The following is a 9,532-nucleotide window of genomic DNA, read 5'->3' on the forward strand; positions in this document are numbered from 1 at the left end:
CATTGAAAATTATAGGTGGACTTTCCTTGTTGTCTGTTACAAAAACACGTATTACAACTCAATAGTTTTCTTTGCTCACTCTTTTTTCTACACTAATCAACTACATATGGAACTAAGCAGTTCTTGCAAACAAAGAGGATCAAGCTTATCCATAACATCAATTTGCACATAATACTCTATTCCATGTGAGTTATAGCAAGATAACCATAATGTCAAATTCCCTTTCACTCACATTTATTTATTGGAAAGAATAAAACATTTTCATTCAATCATGCCATATTCCCTTTCACACACATTTATTTATTAGAAAGAAGAAAACATTTCCAGCATTTTCATTCAATCTTGTCATAGTAGAAAATACACGAGGGTCTTTTTTATTGTTTTAACATATTGGTTAGGCAGAGAGAATTGTCATACCACTTTATGTGTAGAATATGCACCCTAGATTTTTCAATAATATGAGACAAAAACATAACTTATTCAACCCTTTAGCAAATATATTTTCAGATGACAACCGTCTAGAGTAACTATTGTTTAGATCATGTACAAACACTAGCTGATATGTGAGACTGACCAAATTTAGGTCTTCCTATTTTAATTGCATCTAAGTAGAACTCCTCCTAGATATATCTTATCTAATGCTAAAACTCTAGTCCATTACAAATTTCTCCAAAAAAATCCTTACTTAAGTAACAATACAAAATCATCTAGTCATTGTTTTCCTGAGTAAGTTAGTATCACTAAATAATGAATTAGTCACCGAATTAGTCACAGATGTAGAAAGTAAATCAAGTTTCCATATCATCGTTGGAATATACATATGTACACAAACCTTGTACCTTCATTGGAAACGAAGGTTAACCATAATTAAAGTACTGAAGTTAGAGAGAACAACATAAAATATTACATTTATATTAGCTAGTCATAATTAAATTATTAAAGCGAGAGTGAACAGAATAAAACCACGTATACCAAATATTGCATTTATATACTCCACGTCGAACGAGCATGGACACCCAAAAACTTCATTCAAATCATAGATACAACAATTATACAAACTTAATGAGGAAAAATGTACATAACTTTTTTATTTGAAGAGAAGTGTTTAACATAAATATCCACAAAAGATAAGTTGAGCTAAATTCATTCAAAAATTGGAGGGCTATATTCCCCTCGTATCAATATACATTCTATTGTTGAGAATTTAGAGATGACAATTTCACAAGTACTTTAAACTATAAAATTTGCCCAGGCTAGAAGAACCGACAATGGATATATAAGGAAGATGAAGGCACAAAAAACTCCTAGATTCAAACAATGCCTCTGAGTAGCAAAAGTATGTGGAGGAATCCGACCTGGGTGCAAACGGTAGAGATTAGTGAGTGGGCAACTCCAATTTGACCATTGCGTAGACTTTAAAGGAGAGAAATCGGAAGCTACAGGTTCTGAAGTTACCTACCAAGAATGGAAATCGTCAATCAATATCTGAATAGGGCGATTGGTAATTTAAAAAAAAATACATAAATAATAACAAAAATATACTATAGGAATTAGCGGGTAGTACACCTGTTAAGGATGGGACTCCGCCGAACCTCCAACTCCCTGGAAAAGGGTACCAGAATATAAATTGCCTACCATATTTGGAGGTATTAGAGTAGTACGTAAAAATGTATACGAATAAACTCGACATCATTTTCTAAGTTTAAACACGTCAAAATCGAAATTTCAATGAAAGGAAGAAAACAAATTATCATAAAAGTAAGTGCCTGTAAACTTTACGCACTTCAAACTTTATCCCATCGAAATTTGAATAAAATTAAGTAAACTTCAGTGAAATTGAATATATAAACCAAATTTCTATACAAATTAAAATGAAGTATTCAAACCAAATTTTGTTACAAAGTTATGTGCAGAGATATCCCTTGGCAAAGTATATGAAAACTGAAAAATTAGTCCCATTTTCAATGAAATATTCAAACCAAATTTTGTTACAAAATTATGTACAGAGATATTCCTTGGCAGAGTATATGAAAGCTGAAAAATTACTCCCATTTTTCTGTGTACTTGACGTGATATTATACAAATTCCTTTCCAAACCACGGTTCGGCTCTTTCAAATGACTGATATCTGTAAAGTAAAACCGTGATTTCAAATCTTGTAAACAACTCACGTGTCGTAAAGTAAAATTTTAATAGGATTATGGTGGCAGACATATCGTTAAAAAGGTTTAGACTCCCTCGACGCAAATATTCCATCATGGTACTCGACTTTGAACCCACAGAACGTAGGAAAGTAGAGAGTAAAAGGCCATCGATGAGCTCGCCATTGCTGAGAATCCGTTCCTCTGCGATAGTGAGCAATGTTTTCTCTAAAGGATGCCATCTTCCGAGGCATACCCTCAGTGCAAGGGCGATTTCCATCCATTATAGATCAATTGTTATCGTCTTCCTAATTGCCATTAGCAGGCTCAAGCTCTGGCTGGAACACAAAATATTCAAGGAAACCATTACTTTCTTCCACAAAACCTAAGGGCAACTATTTGTCAAACTGCGATACAGAGTTTGTTCAAATGTGTTTCATAACAAACCATTGCTTGAAGAGCACGCAAGTCAAAGATCTGTGAGATGAAATGAGAGTTCCACTATGCCTTGTGCTTGAGTGACGCGCTGTATTTATGCTACAGATTCCCATAGATATACCTGGTACAAGATTTAGTGGAGCCAAACAAGGAGCTAATCCCATTTGGGAACAACTTGATGCCATCATTCATGAGGAAAATTGCATTAAAAAGAGGGAAAGGCTTCTCCGGAGATAGCTTTGTCTTTCCCCTGCTCTCTAATGGTGACGAATGAGGTGAAGCTCTCACACACAATGTGAACAAGGATAACATCTTTATGATCTTAATAAAATGCCTTCACAACCAGCTCTGGATTGTCGAGGTTCAATAAATACCTGGAGGAGAATCCTCACTCCTACGAAGGAGTACCCAGGGACATGTCTAGAAATCCCCCATTTTCAATCGATCGCCTGTCTCGTAGTTTGCTCAATACCTGATTTACGATATATTTCAACTTCTCTGGAAGAGGATGATACTAGGAGAGATCCCTGTGGATTTTCCAAATTTCTACCATGGATTCACTTCATCTCATTTTAGAAATTCCGCGGGCACCCGCGGAGATAACATTTGAATTTTGAATTTTTTCTGTACCCAGGCTCCATTGAATGATTATGGTAGACTATCTTATCAACCAAGGCGGAGATAACATTTGAATTTTGAATTTTTTCTGTACCCAGGCTCCGTTGAATGATTATGGTAGACTATCTTATCAACCAAGGCGGAGATAACATTTGAATTTTGAATTTTTTCTGTACCCAGGCTCCATTGAATGATTATGGTAGACTATCTTATCAACCAAGGCGGAGATCACATTTGAATTTTGAATTTTGACTCTACCCAGGCTGCATTGAATGATTGTGGTAGACTGTCTTATCGACCAGGGTGGAGAAATGCACAGATGCCGGCGAATGTTCACATGGAATCCCATGGGCATACATGGTGAAGGGGCCTCCATGGGCATGGTGAATATGCATCTCCTCAAAGCCATCCACATATAATCGATAGCTAGCAAGTGATGCAACCAAAGCCACATTGTTCACAACCATTACGATGTTCAACTCCTCTTCAAGGGGATTTAGGAGAGGTAAGTTGTATACCCTATACCATAGTTCATAATTGACATATACTTTATTATACATTATAAATACATAGTTTTTCAATGCGTTGTGTATTCTTCCATTTTGCATGGTCACCATCTATTTATTATATCCAAGAGGTAAGATGTATACCCTATACCATAGCTCATAATACATTGACATATACTTTATTATACATTATAATTACATAGTTTTTCAATGCATTGTGTATTCTTCCATTTTGCATGGTTACCATCTATTCATTATATCCAACCATTTTGCATTTTATTGATCCATTTTTTTAATATGTTGATATCAATTTGCATATTTATTGATTATGTTCTAACTTTTGCAGAAGGAAAAAAGGGCAAATGATGTTGAGATGGTGAAAAGAACTAAAATTACATCAAAAGACTTGAAAGCATGTGGGTTCAAGTCTCCAAAACAATACATAGAGCATATATGCTCAACTAGTATTGCTCTTACTAAGCCCACTAGGCTTACCACTTTTAGAACTAAAACAACTCACTATGTTTAACTTGAATACATTTAGGGCTTTAATTAGTGTTTTGTGTAAAAAGAAGTTTCTCCTTTTGTAATGAATATTATATCTTTGAATGATAGACTAACTTTTCTCTGGATATAGAATGATGTATTAGAGAAGTGTATTGAAATTGTACGTACATTTTGTCTTATATGAATGATACACTTTAAAAGAGTTGCATATCAACTATACTTGTGATATATTTTTTGTAATTTTACTAAAGTTCATGAGGTAAATGTCCATGTAACACCCCTAAGTGACAACTGAATTACCAATAATTACATTTACATTTATAATTACATTTACATTTTTCATGTGGAAATTAGAAGAACTTGTGTTAACATTTAAGTAATGTTATTTTATTGAATAATGAAATCTCAGAATTCTTGAGGGAAGACCGGTTAACGAACTCTAACCTCTAGACAATTAGAAGAAACAGTTACACCCCTCTCCCGTGGAGATAAAAGAGATTCTCAGTGGAAAGAAATGGGTTCTATTTTTCATTGTGGAGAAAGGGGAGAAAAGAGGGATTGGGAAACATAGGAAGTATGTTACCAATCAGAGTGGTCATGAGCTGGTGAAGACTTGTGGGCAGACTTTGTTAAGAGATCGGAAAGGACAAACTGGACTAAGGTCTTGAGGTCTTCCATTAGACAGAGATCGAAAAGGACAAACTGGACTAGGTCTTGAGGTCTTCCATTAGATAGAGACCGGAAAGGACAAACTGGACTAAGGTCTTGAGGTCTTCCATTAGACAATAACTGAATCTACTGTCTGGAGCAGAAGCTCGAGGGGAAGAAGCATACGTAATTTCCCTTCTCAAGATTGGGAGGAATGGTCTCAGCCCTGTGGAATTTGAGAGATTGAAAATTTATAGATAAGTATTTGTGCAAATACATATATGTATATATTTACTTAATTAGGAAATAAATCTTATAGTCGGTGAAGGAAATTTGATGATTGTATTATTTATTGTTTAACCAATACCACTGTGGAAAGTCATGTTGCAAGGAAATAGTAGTTAGTCTGAAGGATTATACTGTAACTAGAATTATAGAAAGTTTAGTAGCCTGTAGATGGAAAATGGAATCTACATGGAGTAGTCAAGTTTATGGTCTTACTTGTTACTGTTATTTCATAAAGATACATCAATCTGTGATGCACATTGAGTTGCAATCTATGGAAAGAAAGGATAGACCAAAACAGTAGGACCGAAATAAGCATCTAATTTAATAACAATCTATTCTAAGGTCTCGAATTAGTTGTCAAAAATAACTATACATGGACTGGAAATTAAGCGAGAACTGAACTGAAAATTGGTAATTATTTCAAGAGTATAAATCTTGTAAAGATGTCTTGTTGAGCCAGAAACACAGAGGATTGAACTCAAATGGAATCCAGATTAACTAAATTATAATATTAACTCTGGACAGTTCCAGATTCTAATATGAATACAAAACCCTGAAAACACATATTGTACACCGAACAAGAAGGGAGGTAGTTGAGACCAGGGCAGCCAAAATGGATTCGGTCGCCGATCCGGTCTCCCTCTTAACTAATCCATATAATAGTATTAAAATATAGAATGAAGCATAGAAATGTAAATGTACATGAAAGCATTGAGATAATCATAAGATCATAGTCATACATCTTAAGCAACATCGAATCAAAATCTCAGAGTATATTAGACTGTCACAGAAAATATATGATACTCTCGCAGGGCCGCATGGCCATTAACCAACTGATATCGATTGAAACCTTAACTGCTAAATTCATTACCATAATTTTGAATTCAAGAACTGGGGAAAGCATTAGTGTAAAAAACAAGAACTATGAGCTTAAATATATTAAGCACTGTAGAAGCGGAGCCCTCAAAATTAACGAAAGAGGGGAAACATTAATAAGTTACTATTGGAGGCTATCACCCCTTTTAAAAGAAAGGCATTCTTTCAAACCCTAAGAAAATAGTAATATAAGTTAGGTTGTCGGAACAACACAAATAATAACACCGAGACTAATTTGAGCATTACATTACCCCTATAACTAGGAATGCACCTGTGGTACCACCCTTGAGGTAGCAACAGAGGTTGGAGACCAACAAGCAACATGTTGAGCTACTGAGTAACCTACCAGGGAAACCGGAATGCCCAAGATTTAGTTAATTGGCAACCAAAGATATTAATAAGAATTGAAACCGAAATCGCACAAAGATTTTACCCACCATGACAAAACCCTGTTGTTCTGAGTCTGCATGCAAGATAAAGAACTAGGTCGATGCTCCTCCACCTGCAAGAAACCACGACAAAGGCAAGTTAGAGACCCAACCATAGAAAATTGGGAAGCATAACAAAAAATAATAACAAAACCGAATTAATGTGTGTCGTCGCTTACTTGTGAGGCTGTTTTCCAGTGTTGAAAACCCCTCGGAGAGGTGGGAAACAAAGCAAGAGATTGACAGTCAACATTACAAGTGGTATCAGTTGCTGGAAGTGTTACAAGGTCATTTTCGCCGAAAGCATATGCAGAGAGAAACCCTTCCTGAACAAGCGATGAAAATGGAATGTTGAGGAAGGGGTTAGGTCGAGCGGTTACCGAAGGAACCCTCAATCAAATCCAACCATGCGATTTAGAGTTAGAAAATCAATGTTCAAGAGGAATCCAAATCACGACTGAGAATTCCATAGCCTAGGGCCGGATGGCCACCCGTAAAAAATCAAGACATGGATATGAAATGGTTAAAGTGCCAATGCCACAAGAATGAAAATCACTTACATGTAATAATCAATGTCAACCTCTGTGCTACGAATTATATATTATAAAATGTACAACAAAAATCTGTGTAATAATGTTTGATAAGCCGTGGTTAAGTAAGGTGTAAGACACACGTGTTAGGTAGGGTAATAATTATAATATTTCTTTTATGCAGATTAACGTAATTGATTTATGGATGTGACAAGTGGTATCAGAGCTCAGCTCTCAATAATGTGGCCTGAATGGGCAATGATGATAATAGTAAATGTTTTGAATTGTGCACAGAGAAGGAAGTAAGCAGGTAGAAAGACCACGATGAGAAGAGGATTTGGAGGTCGAGGAACAGGCTCGATGCCGAACCCTAAAACGAATCCAAAATTTTCAGTGCAGTTGGGTGTAGAATAGCAACAACAAAAAAATAGGTTGCTTGAAACCATTCAACAACTACAATCTAAAATGGTGCACCTTAGGACAGATAGTGAAAGGTTAATGCGAGAGCGGGAAATAATTCTTAAGAGCCTCTCAGATAAATAGAATCATCGAACCTCTCGACCCAGTCTTGAGCATAGAACCTGTGATGAAGAAGAACATCAACATCCAAGTGAAAATACTCCAGAAGGGATCCACACCCAAAAATTTGACAAAAATAGAATGGACCGTGAGGAAGAATCTGGTAATGTGTCCGAACCTAGGAAGACCAAGAAACCGAAACTGGAACTACAAGGATAATTTAGAAAAATTAAACCTCCATTCTTCGATGGGGAGGCAGAGGAAGTTGCAGAAGCTTGGATTATTAATATGAACACATATTTCCAAGTTTATGAATATGATAGTCACCTTAAGGCTAGATTGGCCATTTATCAACTTCAGGGTAAGGCCACCTTATGGTGGGAGGAAGTTAAAATCGTGCATGGAATAGAGGACCAGGATGTAACATGGGATGAATTCCAGAAACATTTCATAAATAAAAACCTGACAGAGCGATTCTGTGATGAGAAAGCCAAAGAATTTCATGATGTGAATTTGGGGCAATTGACAATGGACGAATATGTGACAAAATTTACATCTTTATTAAGGTATGTGCCATATATCAGAGAGGAGAAATCTAAGGTACAACTCTTTCTGAGTATTTTACCTGCATATATGAAGGAAATAATAGAGTTTGATAGTCCTAAGACTATGGACGAAGCCATTCAAAAGGCTTGAATGTGTTATCAGCAGGTCAAGCAGAAGGGAGATTAGGGGAAAATGTGGTCTCAAAAGAAAGGACAAAAGAATTATCATCATTTCCGAGAAACGAAACCCACAAAATTCAAGAATATACAAAGAAATTTATCAAGTAAACAACTTGGAAGGAGTCAACAAAAGATCGGGTGGAAAGGAGATAATAAGCTAACGGAAGCATCTAGAAACTCGAAACCGAGTCAAGGACAGAAACCCCCCTTGCAGTGATGGGGCTGTGGGGAACCTCATTATTACAAGAATCATCCTCAACATACTTGACCTGAACCAGTTGCTAATATACAAGAGGAATCCATGGTTGGAGAGGTGGCAAGGAGCATGCCCCAGATCAACGCTGCATTGGAAGAAGGACAAGCTAATTACCAACCTACTATGATAGAATTGGAAGGTAAGTTAACTACTCAATCTATATCTATTCTGGTAGATTTGGGTGCAAGCTTGAGTTATGTTAGTCCCAAAGTGGTAGAAAGATGTTGTTTGCAAACACATAAATTTAAAAACCCTTGGTTAGTACAACTAGCTACAAGAGTTAAGAGAAGCGTAACTGCCAAAGTTCCAAATTGTTTTGTGGACATAGGTGGCCAATTTAAAAAGCCAGATATGAACGTACTACCTTTAGGTTCATATGATTTGTTAATTGGAATGGATTGATTAGAAAGCCACTAGTCCTTAGTAAATTGTAAGGACAATACCATCAATTACCTTGTTGAGGACGGTACTCAGCAAGAAATCCAAGGAGTCAAAAAGCTCATGAGGTTGTGTCCCATCACTGCCTCCCAACTAAGTAAATGTATTAGAAACGGTTGTATGATTTATGTTGTCCAAGTTGGGTATTCCAAAGAGAAAATTTCTACTCTGGAAAACATACTGGTAATTAAAAATTTTACAAACGTATTTCCTAAAAATATTATAGGGGTGCCTTTGAAGCGAGATATTGATTTTACAATTGTATTAATCCTTGGGGTAGCATTAGTGTCCAAAGCCCCTTACCGTATGAGTATTCAAGAGTTAACTGAACTTAAAATGCAATTGCAAGAATTACTCAATAAAGGGTATATTTGCCCCAGTGTGTCACCCTGGGGAGATCCAGTATTGTTTGTAAGAAAGAAAGATGGTACACTGCAATTGTGTATTGACTACAAGAAACTTAATAAGTTAACTATTAAAAACAAATACCCTCTACCTCAAATTCATGACCTGTTTGATTAGGTCAAGGGTGCAACCATCTTCTCCAAGATTGATTTACGGTCGGGATATCATCAGATCCAGGTAAAGGAAGAAGATATTTGTAAAACAACCTTT

Source organism: Pinus tabuliformis, chromosome 5_1 (genome assembly GCF_031772625.1).
Source record: "Pinus tabuliformis cultivar Carrire ecotype Pingquan chromosome 5_1, CPIR1, whole genome shotgun sequence".
NCBI classification, from domain to species: Eukaryota; Viridiplantae; Streptophyta; class Pinopsida; order Pinales; family Pinaceae; genus Pinus; species Pinus tabuliformis.